Source organism: Ochotona princeps, chromosome 12, assembly GCF_030435755.1.
Source record: "Ochotona princeps isolate mOchPri1 chromosome 12, mOchPri1.hap1, whole genome shotgun sequence".
NCBI classification, from domain to species: Eukaryota; Metazoa; Chordata; class Mammalia; order Lagomorpha; family Ochotonidae; genus Ochotona; species Ochotona princeps.
Window position 1 is genome coordinate 61,033,266 of NC_080843.1, and position 20,038 is coordinate 61,053,303.

At 39.9% G+C, this 20,038-nt stretch overlaps 1 protein-coding gene across 1 annotated transcript in view; it reads left to right on the forward strand.

The window, feature by feature from the left end:
- The window catches only part of UBL3 (ubiquitin like 3), a 60,933-nt gene that overhangs the window by 7,358 nt on the left and 33,537 nt on the right, over window positions 1-20,038 (forward strand). The window lies entirely within an intron of this gene.

Here is a 20,038-nt window from a genome sequence, read left to right on the forward strand (position 1 = left end):
CCTGATTTCTGGTGGAGTTCCAGCTGCTGGTGGAGTTCAGATCGCCATTAGCTAAATGCTGCTGAAGTATCAGTCACTGCAACACCACACTGTTGTGTCTGCTGCTTTCCTGTGTCTGTCATTCTCCAGGTACCCCTCTGCTGTTGTTCTGTCCTCTCCTATTTCCTTGAATATGTCCTCTCTGCTTCATCCTGATCAAATATTTTTCCATCTGTTTAAATGTGTCCTTACCTTATTCTGCCATTTTGATTCCACTCCCACATATAATTTCTTAAATGTACTCTTTGATTTTTAAATTCTCATTCTAGGGAAGAAAGGGGGAAGTGACTAGAATTCATGTTAGCTTGGAGACCCTGGGTACTAAGTCATTCTAAATCAGTCAATTCTGAGCACTTATTCAGCTATAATAGGCAAGTTTAACATTTTTGGGTTTCTATCACATTTACCTAAATAGAATATACTCTTCTGAACTTATTTTTGATTATTCAGTGCCACCATCTGAACAATATTGATTGTGCTTAGTAGTATTTATAAGGTATCTGTAATGCAGTGTTCATCGGCAGGCCACAACTAAGTGGCCTCGGTTCTTAATGTAAAGCATTGTGCCTCCTTCAACTAGAGCAGCATTTTATCAAATGAAGAGAAGCCAGACAATTGAAATGTGGAAATAAAATGTTAGAACTTCTGTAGTGCTCCCCAAAGTGCTGGTGATGAGGGCTTGATTTTGTGTGTGTGTGTGTGTGGCATGGATTGGCTGTCAGGTTTTGCCTGGTACAGATTGAGGCTGTCACAGTGTGATTTAAGAGATGTGGGAATTCTGTAATGTAGATGCTAACAGCAGTGCCAGAAGTTTCTCAAAATTGTTCTAATATAGTGTATAGTTACTTTTAAATACTCTAAAAATATTTGAAAGGAAGAAGGGTAGCTGTCATTCGCTGGTTCATTTCTCAAATGCCCTAAATGACAGGAGCTGAGCCAGAGCCCCAGGGATTCAGTGCAGGCCTCCTGCCTCCACAACAGGAACCCAGTTCCTTGAAGCATCTCTGCTCTTCCCGGGGCGTGCGTTAGCAGGAAGGTGGCCTCAGGAGCTGGAGCTGGGACTCAAACCCTGCTACTCTGATGTGGGGAGTGTGGGTCGTGGGCATCCTAACAAGCATCTCACCAGCTTCACTGAAGAGCTGTCCCTTAAGAGAACTTTAAGATGAGTCACACATTTTTATTACAGAGAATTCTAGATGTTGATCTTTTCCATGCTGACAAGAGATTTTTTAATTATATGTAGAGTATTATATTTTTGTGGGGAAAAAAAAGCCATTAAGTTGTCTATTTTAAAAAATTGACATTTTAAACAATTAGTGGCAGCCCTGCATGTTGGCTCAATGGGTAAATCATTTCCTTGCCATTGGCCAGGACCCCATATATCGATGCCGGTTCGTGTCCCAGTTTTCCCACTTCCCATTCAACTCCCTGCTTGTGGCCTGGGAAAGCAATAGAGGGTTGCCCAAATCTGTGGGAACCCACACCCACGTGGGAAGCCAAGGAGAAGCTCCTGGTTCCTGGCTTCAGATTAACTCAGCTCAACTCTGCTCCAACTGCTGTGGCCACTTGTGGGGTGAACCAGCAAATGGAAGGTCTTTTCCTCTTTATCACCTCTCTGTAAATCTGCCTTTTCAGTAAAAATAAAAATAAATCTTAGAAAAAAAAAATCAGTGAGGAGAAAAAGAGCCTGCTTTTCAGAAGAAGCTGATAGAAGACAGCATTTTGAAAACATGTTTGGATGTTTACAGTCTGTTGAAAAAGCTTTAGAAAGAATTTCAGTAGATTTTGGATCCATTTATTGAAAACAGAAACAAAAAACACGTAATAAAAAATACTTGGCAGCATAAAATAAAATTTTAATAATTTGACTTTATTTGGTGGTAGAATGGGAAGTAATTGGTAAATTAGTAAGTTCTATTTCATGTGGTACTACATGCATCTTTGTGTGCTGAGTATGTCAGCTGTGACTGACAGCTCCTAAAACTAAGTTTTCAAAATGAAATGAACTTCACACTCTAGGGAATTAAGAATTTTTTTTTAAGGAGGCTTATTCAGTAATGGTTCTCTCATATGGCAATAGTAATTGTATTTTTATCAAGATCAGAACAAATCAGGATTTAAAGTAGTCAATAGGTTAAATAATAGTGAAGGTAAAAATGAAGACTTTTTATCTTTTAGTTTCTGTTTTGGTATGTTTTCTGCATATGTGATTGTTGATAAGAGCACACATATGTAGGAGGTATATGCCCAGATGTTGTACTTAGGCTGTTCAGTCAGATTTTAAAGTCAGTGTGCTGGATGACACAGTTACTGGACGTTTCAATTTCTTGGGTTTGGTATTGGCACATCTTCCATCTCTTGCCTTGCTTAACAGTCCCATTGTTTTCTTGTTCTCTGTCAGCAGTTGCTCTGGGTATGGAAACTAGGCTTTAAACATTTATTAGAATAATGTGGTTTTCAGGAGTTTTGTGTTGTAATACACAATCTTGATTTTGTCAACTTCTGTCTGTTTTGGTTGCTGACTTTTATTTGTGAGATGTATTTTCTGGCCCTTTGTCATGTTTTGCAGGGATATAAATTGTTTATTAGAACTAGCTGGATAATTTAAAAAATAAAATTATGTCTGTAGCTTTACTTTGAGCTCTTGGAGGAAAGAGAAAATTGATCTATGTTGTTTATTTCTTATTTACCAGGCGTATGGGTGTGGCATTTTACTTTAAAGCATTTATTTAGTCTTCTTAGGAACCCACTAATGCCCTCCAGGTAAAAACTTGGGGAACACATCTGTGGTGAGACAAGTCCTCAGGTTAATTGACCTGCAGCAAGGAACGGCACTCTGAGGAAACCTCTAGGAGTTTTTCCAGTATGAGAAGTGGAAGGGATTTGGGGCAGGCTTTTAAAATGGGACCAGTGCCATGGCTCAACAGGCAAATCCTCCATCCTATGTGGATGCAGATTCGTGTCCCTGCTGCTGTGTTTTTTATCCAGCTGTCTACTTATGACCTAGGAGGGCAGCAGAGGATAGCCCAAGTCCTTGGGATCCTGTAGCCACCTGGGAGACCCCAATGAAACTCCTGGCTTCCAGCTTCTAACGTCTCAGCTGTGGCTGTTGCAGCCATTTGGGGAGTGAACCAGCAGATGGAAGATCTTTCTCTGTCTCTCTCATTCTTTGTGACTCTGCTTTTCCAATTAAGAAAAATAAATAAATAAACGCTGTGTTGAAACATACTAAGGAGGATTCAAGGCAGTGGGATCCTCAGATGAGAGAGTGTGGGTCTCTAAGTAGCCTTGGAAGCTGCAGCAGTGAGGGGGCTGGAGAGGGTGATAAAATGGCAGTAGTTCAGCACACAGCAGATTGCTGGTTGCTTTGGAGTTGCACTGTGGCCTTGGGAGAAACTCTTGGTTTTCCGGTTTCCGCAGGCATTATCGGTGTCTCAGACATCACAATCCTATTATGAATACGGCTCATTCTTGTTTTTTCACAGCCTAGGTTCAGAGAGGGCTAGGAATTTGAGATCCTGTGGCTGGGGAAAGTTGAGCTAGGATAGGAAGTGGTTTCTGATCAAAATGATACAAATCCCGAACTCTTTCCAGTACGTGAGCAAACATTGCTTAATTCTCAAGGCCCATTTGTCTGAGCAGAATGCCTTGGAATTCCTTCCCAATACCTTGATCTAGGCAGTCACTGCTGGTTGGTCTGAGCCAGCCTGGGAGAATAGAGGCGAAAACTTTTATATGTCCTTATCGAGTACTAAATGAATTCTAGATGGAATGATTTTAGTCAAGGTTGCCTATTTTACTAGTTGTAAAAATTTAAAGGTTATTTTCTGTAAACTTGTTGGAAGTTTGAGTTTTCTGCTGTATATTCATTATTCTGGTAGGATTTTCCTGTAAATGTATCACTTCTACTTGCTTTATAATATCTATCAAGGAGGTTGATTTGTAAGGGATTTAGTGCAGGTGGGCTTTTTGTTTTTGTCATCATACTATAGTTGTTATATGCAATGCAGACTGTTGACTGATTCAAATCTGGTGGAGCTTTTTATTTGGACAATTTTCTGTACCTGGATTTTTGTTTTTTTATGACTAGATTTTAGGAAGAAAGTGTTCTTTTTACTGAAGAAAATTGTCAAAGTTGGCACTTTAATCTTGTGTCTGCATTTAAGATGATAGTTCATTGTGTCTAGACAAAATACTCTCACGTATGTGTATAGACCTACATTATATAATTTTTAATATATATAAATTATTTAGCTAATTGCATATTCATGGCACTATCTTTTTTGTTTTTTTCTGCTGTAACAGAAGACCACAGGCTGAACTAAGTATAAATAATGAAAGTTTGTTTGCCTCATTGTTTTCAGAGGTTGGGAAGTCCAAAATGAAGGAACCTGTGGTGAGGACCTTGTACATTTTAACTTGCCAGAAGGCATCAGGTTGAGGGTGGGAGCAGGAAGGAAAGGTAGGGAGAGGAAAAAGGTGTGACCTCCCCCCACCCCCACTCCTTGCTTTTTTATTTTTATTTTAATTTTTTTTATACGTTGTTTCAATTGTATTAGGTCTTATGCATATTCCACATATAATTTAAAGTATATGAAATGATACAATAGGTTATATACAAATACTACATTATTTTATATAAGGAACTTGAACATTCATGGGTGTTGGTATCTGAGGAGAGTCCTAAAACCAATTCCCTGTGGATATCAAGGAGCAACTGCAATTCTCACTGAGGAAAGAAGAAAGCTGATGAGTAGAGAATTGCACAAATGTTCCTCAGTTTATAAAATTAGCTATTAGTATTTTTAAAGCAGATAGAATTATGCAAAACTTTCTCTAATTAACTTGATTATGTTAATCAAATAATAAATTAATTATCTGATTTTCCTCTGGACTTTCTTACACTCATTTCTTTTTTTTTTCCCCATTAATTACAATGTATTACGCGACACAATTTCATAGGTACTGGGATTCTCCCTCCTTCACCCTAAACCCTCCCCCCCCCCCGCCCGTGGATTCCTCTATCCTGATGCATAGCCACAGCTCAAGTTCCGCTGGGATTCGCTCATTGCAAGCATTTACCATACATAGAGTCCAGCATCCCATTGACCAAATTCAAGGACCTCTTAGGGAGGCCCTCTCAGGTCCGAAGGCAGAGCCAGCAGAGTGTCATCCCGATCAACTAGAAGCTTCAACATATCATCAGCAACAATCCAGGTATGATGAGGCTGGTGCAGAGTCCACTGACTGATACAGACCATCATAGCGTCTCCCCTTGTCCAGTATTTCGCTGCCAACATAACTGAGGTGGTTGATTGATCTATTCCATCTTCCGTCTTTTCTTGGTTAAAGTAACCCAGTTGCATACATTGGCTCAGGCTGGGGGCGGACCAGGCTGAGTTAGCTCGCATTATCCACTGGCAAGTCTGTGCGCTGGAGCTGTGCGGGGGTCTGGCCAGGTTCGGTTGTGATAAAAAAAAAAAAAAAAAGTATACAATACAAAATGCCAAGGCAAGGCTGCCTGTGCCGGTTAGGAATGCAGCACCCAACCAGCACGCCTCCCACTGGTTTAAGTGAAGGATGAGTGTGTGATGGCCAGAACCAGGATGGGCTGCAGTACTCATTGGTTCCAGTGGAGGTTGGGGCCGAGAATAGAACCAACCCAGCAGTTGCAACCACCAGCTGATGGGGTGATGGATTGTGGCGGGCACTGTGCTTACTAGTACGTGTAGGAACCTGGTCTGGGAACACCTCAAAGTTTCTTTGGGAACTCCCTTAATCATAATGCTTTTTTTTTTTTTTAAGTTTTCTTTATTTGAAAGAGTTTTAGAGTTAGAGAAGAAAAAGCACAGAGAGATCTTCCATCTGGTGGTTCATTCTGAAGATGAGCCAAGCGTCCCTAGGCAGGGCTTGGCGGAAGCCAGGGGCTAGGGGTGTCATCTGTTTTGTGGGTGGCAAGGCCCAGGCACTTGAACCATCTTTCACTGCTTTTCAAAGCCATGCAGAGGAGTGGATCAGAAGTGCGACACATTAGTCATTCAGGAACATGTTATTTAACTTAATGGCGCTGTAAATTTCTTGGGTTTTTTTTTTTCCATTGTTAATTCTGTTTTGTAGCTTTTCATTTAAGGGGATATATAGTAACTGTGTAATGGAGACTGTCATATCCCATGGCATGTTTAACTTCATGGCATTGTAAATTTCTGTTTTTCTTTGTGTTGTTGATTGGTTTTGTGGCTTTTCACTGGGAGAATGTATAGTGACTGTAGTGGAGACTGACATGTCCAGATGGGAGGATAAGGTGCAGTGTGCATCTCTACTTCCGGATCGAGAATGGACTCCCAGTGAAGCTGGTGGATGTGTCTTGACAATGGGATGCTGGACTCTCTGCCCTTGTCCAAGCCCATAATGATGGACTTATGACTGTTTATAAGGAATGATACTGCTGTAATCATATGGGGAAACTCAGTGAGGCGGGGGATTGGGGAAGGGAAAAGGGAAATCCCAGAGCCAATGGAACTGTATCATAAAATGATAATAATAGAAAAAAATGAAAAGTGGAGCAGCTGAGAGCCCAAGTGATTGGCTTAAGTACATAGGTTGCTGTCGCTCCAATAGCAGCTCCAGGTGGAGTTCTTGGCTGTTGGCTGCCGGCTGTTGCAGCCATTAAGATAAAATCTCTGTGTCTCTCCCCTCTAGCCTTTCATTGTTATGCTGCCTTTCAGATAGCAAACATTGAAAAGCTGCCATAAACCGTGATGTAATGAATATTCTGAAACAGGTCTCGGTGCCTTGTCTGATGATTCTCTTAGGAAAGATATATACCAGTAGGGGAAGGAGGGGCAGGAGAGATTTATTTCCTAAATTTAAAATATCCTTGAATTTGAGGATAAGCCTGGAGTTTTTCATTGTGCTATTAATGTGTTTTTAAATATGCTAGATTGTACTTGATTTAGAATGCTTCCATTTTTGTTCCTGAGATGATCGGTTAGCAATTTTAATTTCCTCCTGAGGTCTGGCAGGTGTTAAGTTTCAAGGTTACATTGACCTCAGAAAATGAACGGGAAAATATTTTTCACTTTCCAGAAATTTGTGAAGATTGATCTTATTTCTTCCATGAATGTTCAAAACAACTCACTGGGATGCCATCTAGAGTTTTCTTATGGAAGGTATTGATTCTTGTCTTTGCATACAGATAGGACTTTTCACCCTTGAGTTTCCTTGTCAATTCTGACATTTTTTCCACAATATCTTTTTAATCATTTTGATTTTTATAGTGTACAGTGATACCTGCTTTTTAAGCCTGCTTTTTGGTGGACTCTTTCCAAAGGGCCAGTTTTCAGATTTGAAATTTGCAACTTACTTTCACATGGCTTCTGCTTTGACCACTAGTTCTTTCTACTTTAAAAAAATTTCCTGTTCTTTTTTAATTCTCTGAAAATGGATACTTAAATAATTAATTTTCAACCTTTTAAAATTTGTGTACATTTTATGTTTATGGAATGTCTCTAAATACAGTGTTAACCAAATCTCATAAATCAAAGATATGTTGTTATTTGTTGTCGCTTAATTCAGAATATTTTACAGTTTCCATTGTGCTTTCTTCTCTGGCCTATAGATGCATTACTGAATATTTAAGCATTTTGGGGACTTTTTGCCTTTGCTTTGTTATTAATGTCTAATTCTACTGTGTTCTGGAATTTATCCTGTGATTACACTTGTGGGTAATTTGTTGGCACCTACTTTATTGTAAGTTTTTAAAAATTGAGTGTAGTATGTCATATATTTAAATTTATTTATCATTCGGTCTGTCATATCACTATTATCGATTGAGAGACACTATATGAGAATTTGCTCATGTGTTGTTCCTGTTATCTCAGACTTTGTCTCATATTTTTCATATTTTAGATTATTAGCTACAAATCAGTTTATGATTGTTTCATTTTCCAATTCAGTCACTCCTGGTACCTTTCTATCTAGTGATACTGTTTTGTTTTAAAGCTTACCTTTATATTAGCATAGCTTGCCCTTGGATTCTTTTTTTTTTTAAGATTTATTTATTTTTTATTGGAAAGGCAAATTTCCAGAGATAAGGAAAGATCTAGAGAAAGATCTTCTGTCCGCTGGTTCACTCCCCAAGCAGCTGCAGTGGTCGGAACTGAGCAGATCTGAAGCCAGGAGCCAGGAGCTTCTTCTGGGTCTCCCATGGGTTACAGGGTCCTATGGCTTTGGGGTTGTCCTCCGTTGCTTTCCCAGGCCACAACCAGGGAGCTGGATGGGAAGTGGAGCAGCCCAGACATGAACCACCAGTGCCTATATTGGATCACAGCAGCTTGTGCAAGGCGAGGACTTTAGGCACTAGGCTACCACACTGAGCCCTGCCCTTGGATTCTAATGTTTTTCATTTCAGCCTGTCTCTGTCTTTATACTGAGGATAAGTTTCGTTAAGTATCATATAATTAGCTTTTGTTTCTTACTTGGTTTGATAATCTGTTATACATTTAATACAGTTAAGCTTGAGGTTATTTGAGTTTGAATTGCTTATTTTAGGTGGATCTTTTATAATTTTACACCCCCATTTCTTGTTTTGAGTTAGTAAACATTCTGTATTTCCCAGTTTAGCTACTGGGAAGTAATCTAGAGATTGCAATATATTTCCTTGACTTGAGTCTGTCTGCCTCTGTGACTTTCAGAACAATGGAAGGGCCTTATAACACCTTAATCCCTTTACTCCTATTCTAGATTTTATTTTATTTTTAATCCCTTTACTCCTTTCTATATTTTACTTTATTTTTAAAACTCTTATGCATGAGGAAGAGAGAGGGAGGAGAAGAGAAATAGAAAGGGGAGTGGAAGAAGAAATGCTCTTCTTGCTGGGTCACTTCGCAGTGTGTGAAGCTGGACTAAGTGGCCTGAGTCAAGCATTCAGCGCAGGTCTAGATCCATGTGGGTGGCAGGACCCTGCCTCCCGGTCTGGAACCAGGAGCCCAGTACTCTGTTTTGGTTTGTGGATGACTTAACTTTTAGGCCAAATGTCCACCCCTGTTTTGTTTTATCTTTACATTTTTATTTTATTTATTTGAGTAGAAGAGAGAAATCTTATCCTCTGGCTTACTCCTCAAGCGCGCAACTGTCTATTTCCCAAATGGTTGCAAATGCTGGAGCTGAACTGATCTACCGGGAGCCAGGAAATACCTCCCAGTCTCCCACATGGTGCAGGGTCCCAAGGACTTGGCCACTCTCTTCTGCCTTCCCAGGCCAAAAGCAGAGAGCTGAATTGAAAGTGGAGTGGGGGCCCGGCGCCGTGGCCTAGCGGCTAAAGTCCTTGCCTTGAACGCCCCGGGCTCCCATATGGGCGCCTGTTCTAATCCCGGCAGCTCCACTTCCCATCCAACTCCCTGCTTGTGGCCTGGGAAAGCAGTCGAGGATGGCCCAAAGATTTGGGACCCTGCACCTGTATGGGAGACCTGGAAGAGGTTCCCGGCTTCGGATCGGCGCAGCACCACCCGTTGCAGTCACTTGGGGAGTGAATCATCGGATGGAAGATTTTCCTCTCCGTCTCTCCTCCTCTCTGTACATCTGACTTTGTAATAAAAATAAATAAATCTTTAAAAAAAAAAAAAGAATGAAAGTGCAGTGGCTAGGATGTGAACTGGTGCTCGCTCATATGGGGAGCCAGTGCCATAGAGAGGAGGGTTAGCTTGATAGTCCACTGTGCCTGCCCGAAACTTTTAAAATATATCAGTGTATCTTGAGTTTGCTTTTTATTACTTTGGGAATTTTCTTAGCTAATATTCTTTATTCTGTCTCTTTAAGTTTCATTTTAATATTTCTTAGATTTTGTTTTTCTTTTGGGACTGTGGTTATGGTTTCCTAGATATTGTCACTCTTCCTATTCCTTTTTTTTATTTCTTCTCTCTCACTTTCTATATTTTCTACTAACCTGCCTTCTATTTCTACTGTGCATTTATACCTAGCTACTGATTTCTTAGCCTTGGTTTTTGTATTTTAAGTGTTAAAATTTACATGGATGCATCTTTTCCTGAGCATATTAATCATTGTTGGGAAATTCTTGAGTAACTGCTGTAATACCCAGCTCACCTGTGGGTCTATTTTTACAGCCTATTTTTGATTCTTTCTCTTTAACACCTGATACTGTGGTTTCTTTTTTGGAGGGATAGGTAATGTTTTATTAACATTGTGATCAAAATTTATAGATGTGAATGATGGTTATCTTTCTCCAGATAGGATTTAATATTCTACAATGGGCAGTTAAAACATTGATCACTCTAATTCATCAGTGATTGATGTGACATGTGGCTGAATGCAGGAAATTCTCCTAGGGCTCACTCTGGTGAATGGCCCTTCTAAAGCTTTAGTTTAAGTTTGGCGTGTTTGTGAAGATTCCTCTTCCTGGGGGAGTTCTGAATTTTGTTTATTGTCAGGCTGGTTATTGTCTGATTAGTTTTTTAGCTCTTTTAAAAACCTCTTTCTGCTGTTTTTTTTTTTTTTTTCTGAATTTCAGACCATGTTATTTACACTTTAGTACATTGCTGGAGGATGAGTTGAGCAGAATTTTGATTTGTTTCTTTGAAGTTCGTTTTTGTCCAGGATCCTGCCTGACAGAATTCCAGTTCTTTTTTGTTTCCCCCTCTTATTTGAAAGCAGAAAAACAGAGAGAAATTGATTCTACCAAGAGACAGAAATGGATCCTATGGGTTGGTTCACTTCCTAACTGCCTGCAACAGCAGTGGGTGAGCTGGGCTGAAGCCAGGAACCCTGAACTGAGTGGGTCTGCCACATGGGTGATAAGAACCCAGTAACTCCAGCCATCACACACTGTCTCTTAGGGTGCACATTAGCAGGAGCTGGGATGAGAAAGGGAGCCTGGATTTGAACCCAGGGACTCATGCTAGTGGGTAAAGGCTCCCCCAGGTGGCATTTTAACTGCTGTGCCAAAAGCCCACACTATTTTTTTCTCTGCCCAGTCCCAAAAGACAATTTTAAACCTTGGGATTCTGCCTTTGGCTTGACATTTTATTCTGTACTGGTAGTTAGAGGGTAGGGGTACCTTCCCTGCTTGGAGGCTCTTTGATTCTTATGTCTTGGTTCCTAATTTATCTCCTGTGCCTTCAGATAATTGAGGTTTTTCTTATTTATGACAGAGCTTCCAAAAGTTTGTAGAAAATGGAGTTAATGTGCATTATTTGAATCATTTGACGTTCCCTCCTGTTTCACCTTGATTGTTGTCCAGTGGGAAATTCAGTCTGGTACTGCTGTTCCTTCAGAGCTGACTTTTAATACCCTTTCTTTTTGTGCCTTGACTCTGTGTTTTGCTGTCTCTGCTGTGTCACTAGTTCTGCCTTGTATCCTTCAAATACCTGAAGTAGCTGAAGTTAACTCAGAACTTGGCTATATTACTTACTGGGTTATCATTTGCCAAGCCCTTGCTTAAGTCAGACATCTGAAGTCATTCATGACCCCTCTTTTCCCCTTATACTCATATCCAATTAATTTCAAAGTGTGTCTGGAATCTGTCCACTTCTCTTCCTTTCCACACGGTAACTTGAGTGCAAGCACTACCTCTCTCCTGGACTGTTGCCTTGGTCTTGGAACTAATCCTTCTATTTACATCCCCCTGTAATACCTTTTTAAAAATAGTGTGAGTGACTGCATTGAAGAATAAATTCTCATAGAATAGAATCACAGATTGTTACCATGGCCTTTCAGGGTGCTCCTGCATGATCTAACTCCTGCCTTTTTCAATGATCTCACCTCGTCTGAATTACTGGGCTTCAGTTAGGCTAAGGGTGAGTTCCTTTTTGGTTCCTCAGACATGCTGCAATATCTTTTCCTTAGCTGGACTGAACTTTTGTGCATAGTAGTTCCCTTGCCTAGGATACTTATCAGTGTGTTTCTGTACTCTCTCTGTTTAGCTTTTCTCTAAACTACCATGTCTAAGACTACCCTCACCCATATAAGTTCTGTCTCAGGATTCTCATTACCAGTCTCCATGGCACTTACTAAACTTAAACTTGGTAATTCATACATTTAATCTCTCCAGCAGGTATTTTCCGTTAGCCACTATAACCGGAACTTTGGTAGGATACCTTTTGTATGTCAGGCATTGTATCAAGCTTGTTACTGGAAACATTTTATTCTCCAAAAACAAATAAAGAGAAACAAAAGAACAGGCTTACTTAGGAAGGTATGGTGGTAGCCACCTTTGATTGTAGAGGAAAGTGAACCTTACTCATGCTGAAGTCATCCTGTTAAAGGTGGACTTTTTTTATATCCTGAGATTTTCTTTTTTAAGCTTTCTACCTTTTGACCATTTTCACCCCTTTTATTTCAGATCTTCATGTCATTTTGGCCGTATCTTAAAGCCGGTGGTATAGTTCAGTCTTCTCGCTATATCCTTGTGGGATTTGTTCCAGGAACCCTTCACCTGCAGATAACCAAAATCCATAGATGCTCCCAAGTTCCTAGATAAAATTATGAGTTTGCAAATAATCTCTGCATTTTCTGTTTATTCTTTAAATTATCCCTAAATTACTTTTAATACCTCAAGCAAGGTAAGTACTATGTCAATAGCTGTTAAATTCTGTTGTTTACAGAATAATGGTAAGAAAAAAGTCTATGCCCAGTATGTATAAAATGTAGGAACTTTTCATTTCTCAACATAAGCTCTTGAGAATTGAAAGTTTTTGTCTATTTTAAAGACTCATTTAATAATTTGAAACAGAAAGTGAGAAGCAGATCCTCTCTCCTTGGCCTGCATCTTGACCAGGCTGAAGACAGGATATTGACCCAGGTTACCTGTGTGGGTGGCAGGAGTTCAAACCCTTGGACTGTCTTCCACTGTGTTCCCTGGCCATGCCCAGGTAGTTGAGTGTTCAGTGGAGGAACTGGACCCAAGCTGAGCCTTCATGGGATACTGGCCTTGGAGGCACCACAGCACCATAGTTTTAAAATTCCATTTTTTATCAACCCTTATATGTTGTGTGCAGTATGTTAAGTTGTGAGAAGTATTGCAGGGGGAAATACAGCAGGAAAGGAAGTTAGGGAGTGTTAGAGATGGCTGCGGTGTTTGGTTTGAGCAGTGTGGTGAGGGGAGCACTGCCTGCAGTGTTGGTGTTGGTGTGAGGGTGAGGAGTTGGAGAGCAGGCCCTGCAGCTGTCTCAGGAAATAATATAGTCCAGGCAGAGGAAATATGTCCTCACTGGATTTCTTGTTTCCTTTTCAGCTGCGCAGTTTCTTCCAGTCCCATAAGTTTTTGAGTTTCTGATGTTTTGTCTCTGCCCTCTGTGTAATCTAAGTGATCTCATTATTTTATGATCTGAGGAGAAACCAGAGTATGATCTCATTATTTTCCTCATTAATTTGGGTAGCACTCTTTTTTTTTTTTTTAATTCCCAGTGTGCCAGATAGATCTTGTCAGTAGAGAGAACCAGTTTTTCCTTTAATGTCTCTGAAATCAGTTCCTCGTCTCCATCAACCAGGTTTCCATGTAGATGTCCTCTTTTATCCATATTGTTTCCCTGGTTTATCTTTGAAAAGACAGATCTCCTCTATTGGCTGGCACACAGATCATTCCAGGTCAGCGTCCTTATCGTGTGGCATTAAGACTCTTGGTAGTGGGCTGCTGTTGCCTGCTTGGGTGTACCTCCTGTTGAGTTGCAATGAATCCCTCCCTGCTTGCCTGCAAATCTTTGTATTGGTGTTTATGCCTCTCTCTCTGAACCTGCAGAGCTGTCCCTTTCTCCTTAGAATGCACCCCTTGTACCATTTGCATCTGAGACTTTCTGCAATTGCACTGTTAATTCCTTGGTAATGTCTTAAAACTTTGTCAAGCAGTTGACAGTAAGTAAAGTATGTTCAGTAACTGTAAACCAAACCATTGAGGCAAAACTGCCTCCTGAGAGGGACATGAAAACTAGCCAGCCTGGCAGGTTTCTTTTTTCCTGCAGGGGCTGCCCGTCATAGAAAGCACCAATTCCAGAGGACAGGGCTAACTTAAATCCCAGTTAGGCTCTGCTTTGGTAGCCAGGAGCCTCCGCACAGCAGTGAGCCTTATTGTACTGTCATCATACCAGTTGACCAAGGCCAGATATGTAGAGAAAGTAGATAAAGGAAGGGAGCTAGGTAAAAGGCTTGAGAGCCTAGGTAGCTGGTCTGGAATTAGGATCTTGCCTCAGTTGTTCTCTCATAAATATTACTCAGATACTTGTGATTTGTAAATCCCTGCCTGATTAGTCAGACCCCTGTACCCAGCATAGTGCTTAATACCCAAACAGTACTTCAACAAGTGTTGAATTAACACTGTAAGTCTGTCAAGTAGAACTTGACACAGTGTTAGCAATGTTCTTTTTTGTGTGTTGTTCGATAAAGTAGCCACTAGCTAGCCTCATGTGGTTGTTGAATATTTACAGTGTAGAATGTATGACTAAGGAACTGAATTTAAAAATTTTATTTAATTTAAATGAAAACAGCTATGTGTGGCTATTTGCTGCTGTGTGGGACATTGATTTACATAGTTTTCTCAGTGGACAAAACAGATTTGTCACTTATTTTTTTGTCTTGGATTCCAAATGGTCACAGAATGCTAAGCTTTTAGTATGATTTTTTTGTGATTTGCATTTTTGTTTTCTTGTATTGTCAACATCCATTATTTGTTTCTTCATGTATACTATCATCAGTCCACTTTGGTTTAGAAAGAAATATAATCCAACTTACTGAATTGTCTTTTTAAAGATTTTTAATTTTTAGGGAAAGGGAGAGATGAGATTCACAGAGAGGAGGAGAGACAGAGAAAGATCCTCCGTCCGCTGGCTCACTGTTCAGTGGAATGGCTGAAGCCAGGCCTATTCAGAGCAAGAAGCCAGGAGCTCTTCCAGATCTCCCCTGGGGTGCAGGGTCTCAAGGTTTTAGGCCATTTCTGCTGCTTCCCGAGGCCATAAGTAGGGAGCTGGATGGAAAGTGGAGCTACTGGGACACAAACCAGGGCCATAAGGGATCCTGGCACTTGCAAGATGGGGATTTAGCCATTGAGCCATCACGCTGAGCCCCTGAATTATCTTTTTAAAGCACATCAAATTGTATAGGTACCTGGGAGTTATCTTTGATCTCTTAACTGAAAAAAAAGGGTTAAAAAATATAACTACCTCATAGTTGGGTTTTATGTAGCAGCTATTTAATTCTTGCTTTGATGTCATGTTAATTGTCTGCAGCCAGAGAAAGAAATATTTACTTAAAAAATGGGACATCTCACCTCTTCCAAGGTGCTGACAGACTCCCAGCTGGCTTAGGAAGCAAGCAGCAGTTTTTTTCTTTGCCAGAGTACTGTCTACCTTATTCGTTTGGGACTGCCAATAGGCAGCCAAGAAAAAATAAAAAACCTGGGGAAACATTTTCTCTAGCTATCTTTATTCTTGGTTCATTCTTAGGTTGTGTTTAGTGTACGGTATATGTGTAGGCTTATTATTATACTTTTGATTTTCAAATTATACCAACTCATGAGTCATTTCTGGTACAATGCTTTATTTCCCATTTAAAACCTGCGGATAGACAGAGTTTTTTTGCGAATTCTTTAAGCAGCCATCCCAGGGCGAGCTAAAGTGATAACAGTCTGCCCTGAAATTATAAAAACCTTACCTGAGAAATATACCAAAGATAACTACACATGCAAGAGGGGAGGTGTTTCAGAGTAGATACATCAGATATTACAAAGCTAGGAACAGTGGTACCCATTTTCACTCTATTTAAAACATACCATACATACGGTCATAAGTTATTTGTTTTTGCTAGAAGAGTGACTGACTCAATTTGACCACACATGTCTTAATGATTAAAAATGATTTAAAATAATATAATAATTTCTTATAAATTAATTATATCCATAGTAAAGTAAAAATGAAGGGTAATCATGATTGTGTGCTGTTAAATATGTTAATGTACTGTTCAGCCATTAGTGAAGTGTAACTTGTCCTCCACAGTCAAAGAAATGACGGTTACCTTGTCTGTGACCTCTCACTGTCCTGGATCAGCAGCAGGTTCTAAAGGAAGTGGTTGTGTGACTTTTCCTATTTTTCTCTTTCTTTACCATATTCCATTCATTTTGTTTTCATTTAAAAATCTTTATTCTAACTTTGTAACTAATTGGAAAATAACTAGGATTATTCTACAACTTGTAAAATCAAACAAATGTTAAAATACTACCATTTATGAGTTTTGGGTTTTTTTTTTTTTTTGAAGTTTTCTTCTTAAATAGGAATGCTGTTAATATTTTCTGTTCTGTCTTCAAAACTTCTGTATTTGTGTATGTATACACAGTTAATGATTGCTTTTGTGAATTCTAGCTTAAGAAATTCTTAATGATCAAATTTAAATGTTTTCTTTCATAGAAAGTTTATATTCACTAAAAAACCCCTTCAGATCTGAATTTTTAAAAAGACTTATTTATTTATGTTGCGAGAGAGAGATCTCAATCTTCCATCTGCTGATTTACTCTTCAAGCAGCCACGACAGCCTGGGCTAAGCCAGGGTGAAAGAAGGAGCCAGAAGCTTCATCCTGGTCTCTTGCATGAGCTCTTGGGCCCCAAGTACCTGAGCCACCTCCCGTTGGTCTTACAGGCACATTAGCAGGAACTGAATTGGAAGTAGAGTGCTGCCAGGATGCAAATTAGCACCTGGCTGCAATGCCAACATCACAGATGGCAGCTTTATCTGCCACCTTGATTTGCTTCCCAAGAACTGTGGTGACTATGAAGTGACATAAACAGCTGTGAACCAGTAAATACAAGTTCAGCTTTTCCGTGATTAACAAGAATAGTAATAATAATTTCAGCACACTGAAACACTTCCTAGTCTTTTTCTTTTCCTGAGGGAAAGGCAGAGAGAAAGCTCCCATGTGCTAGTTCATCACCCCCAAATACCTGTAACTGCCAGGACTAGGCCTGCCTGGCTGAAGCTGTGACCTGGAAACTCCGTATGGATCTGTTCCATTGGTTTCAAGTGCTCCGTTACTTGAGAGCTCACCACTGCCTGCAGTGTGAAGCTGGGGTCAGGGGTTGGGAGCAAGTGTCAAACCCAAGAACTCTGCTATGGATGCCAGCAGCTTCACTGCCAGGCCAAACTCCTGCTGCTCGTTGTGTTTTAGTTCAATTTTCCACAGTTTTTGAAGTACCCACTGTATTAGAAATGAGTCAGTTGTTCTTAGGTAATAAACTGTTAAGCAAAAAGGAATCCCTAATTTAATTGAAAGCCCAAAGGATGGGGTAGAGGGAGAGGATAGAGAGTCTTCATCTACTGGTTCACTCCCGTGCCTTTAACAGCCAGGGCTGGGATAGACCAAAGCCAGAAGCCCAGAATTGCATGTGGGTCTCCCACATGAGTAACAGGCCTGAGCCCTTGAGCCATCAGCTCTGCCTTTCCAGATTCATTAACAGGAAGCAACATTGGAAGCGAAGCAGCTGAGACTTGGACTATCACTCCAGTGTGGGAAGCGGATGTCCTAGGCAGTGGTTTAACGTGCTGCGCCACAGTGCCTGCCCCAGCTGCCCTTGTTGAGTTAAGTAATAGCAAGTAAGTTAGAGGATCCCCATCAGTATGTTCAGTGTGTGGTTAAATTTACGGTTTTTATCTTGGTCATAGCCTCATATGTTTAATCATTGTCCACAATTAACTATTTAGAATGGAAAAAATAAAAATAGAGTAGAAGAGAACTTGGGGGTTAAAAATATTTTCCAGTAATGAATACCACTTCAAATATAGAACTGTAGGTGAAAAATAAACTTCCAGGATTGCAAGAAATGTGGGGCGTTGTCTGACCCTAGAGTTCAGTCTGTGTTATTATGAAAAATCGGAGGGTTTCTCTTTGTCATTGTACTGATCCATCTCTATTTTAAGATCACTAAGGTTATTACTAGGAATTTCAGTGGAAAAGAAATAAAATACTGTGTTAGAAGTACTGTGAGTTAAGACACTGTTAAGCTTATGTAAACACTACAAATCATCCGGTAAATCTTAACTATAGAAAGTTCTCCATTTCCGAATTGGTTCACAGTGTATCCTTACAGTTATCTGTAGAGCAGCTTTGAGGGTAGGGAGGAGGGAAGAGGAATTACTGTCTTTGATTTATCCTTGGTGACAGAAGTCACAGGTCTTTTTAACCAGCTCGTTGGCATTAATGGATGTCGCTCCTTAATTGAAGAATGAGGTACAAGTATAATCTTTGGATTCCTTTAATGATTTTTGCCTAACATATTAATCTGACTGTCTTCTATTGCTTTTTAAAAATGATGTCATCTTTGATGGAAGAACATATTTTTTATTTTTGAAAAATGCTTATAGAAAGGACACTAGTGTCCTAGTAGTTCTTTAAAAGTTTACATTTATTTGGAAGACAGAGCCAGGAGGATGAGAGTAAGAAAGAGAAACAGACAGACAGACAGAGGGAGACCTTGAAATCCTCCACCTGCTGGTTCAGTTTCCAAATATCCACAATAACGGCCTGGACATGGCTGATGTCAGGAGCCTTGCATATGGGTGGGAAGAATCCAAGTGCTTGAGCTGTCTCCTAGGGTATTCGTTAGCAGGAAGCTGGATCAGAAGTGCAGGTGGGACTCTTATCTCAGACATTTTTTTTTCTTTTTTCAGTTTTAGTATCACATTATGCCTTTTTTAAAAAAGGCTTATTTTTATTGTAAAGGCAGATTTATGGAGAAAAGAAGAGTAAGAGAAAAATCTTCCATCCTCTGGTTCACTCCCCAGATTGGCTGCAATGGCTGGAACTGAGCCAAACCAAAGCCAGGAGCCCAGAGCTTCTTCCAAGTCTCCCATATGGGTGCATTTTCCCAAGGCTTTGGGCCATCCTCTACTATTTTCCCAGACCACAAGCAGGGAGCTGGATGGGAAGTAGAGCAGCTGGAACATGAACTGGATCCTATATGGGATGCCCTATTCTTTGAGATGGAGGATTAGCCACTGAGCCAACTTGCCAGAGTCCCCCCTCAGACACTGATACTAGGTGGCTGTACCTGCTGTGCCACAATGCTTATCCTTCAAACATTTTAAATAATTACTCTAAGCTGTAATTATCCAGGATTGGTTACTGAACGTTTAAGTGCTTTATTATTTCAAGTGATTTGATCCCATGAATTCATGTGTTACAGTTTTTTTTCTGGATCTGTAGAAACATTTTTGTAACAAACTATTTGTAATGATTTGATGAAATCTTGGGTTCATTCTTTTCTACTCAATGACTGTGTTTCTTTATTTGAGGCCTTTGTGTTGGGGGGGCGGGGAAGAAGTTAGATACAAATAAAACAGCTGTTCTTGGTCTTGCCCTTTCATCTCTCAGACAGCATGGGTAGACACTTCAAAAGGTTTATGGAAAATTGGAATTAAAAGATAAAATTATCTTGCAAAAAATTTCTTTTTGAAATCCATCTGTAGTTTTTTTCCCATTGTACTTTCTGAGTACATGAACTTTTTGAAGACAAACGCATGATTGCAAAAAACTTTGCACCAAAATAAATTTCTTTTAATCTCATTTATACTAAGTGTTGGAAGTATCCTTCCTTCCATTTCTCATTTTGTGTCCCAAAGCTAAATGACTATGATAGTCAAATCAAGTCTTTCAGATTATAGCATTAAGAGAACAATTGAGGTGGGATTTTGTAAACTTTAGAAAATCTAAAACATACAGAGTGGAGGTATTAAAATGAAACACTCATATATCTGTATGTCCCTTCAACAAATATCAACTGATAACCAGTAATATTTTGTCATTTATCTTCTGTTTGGTCTTCTTGGAGATTTTGAAACATTCTATGTGTCATTTTTTACTGATAAATATTTTCAGGTAAATTTTTAAAATTTACCTTTTATTGGAAAGGCAGAGTTACTGAGAGAGATCTTCTTTCCACTAATTCACTCCCTGAATGGCCACAGCAGCTGGAGCTGGGCCAGTCCAAAGCCAGGAGTCAGGAACTAAGAG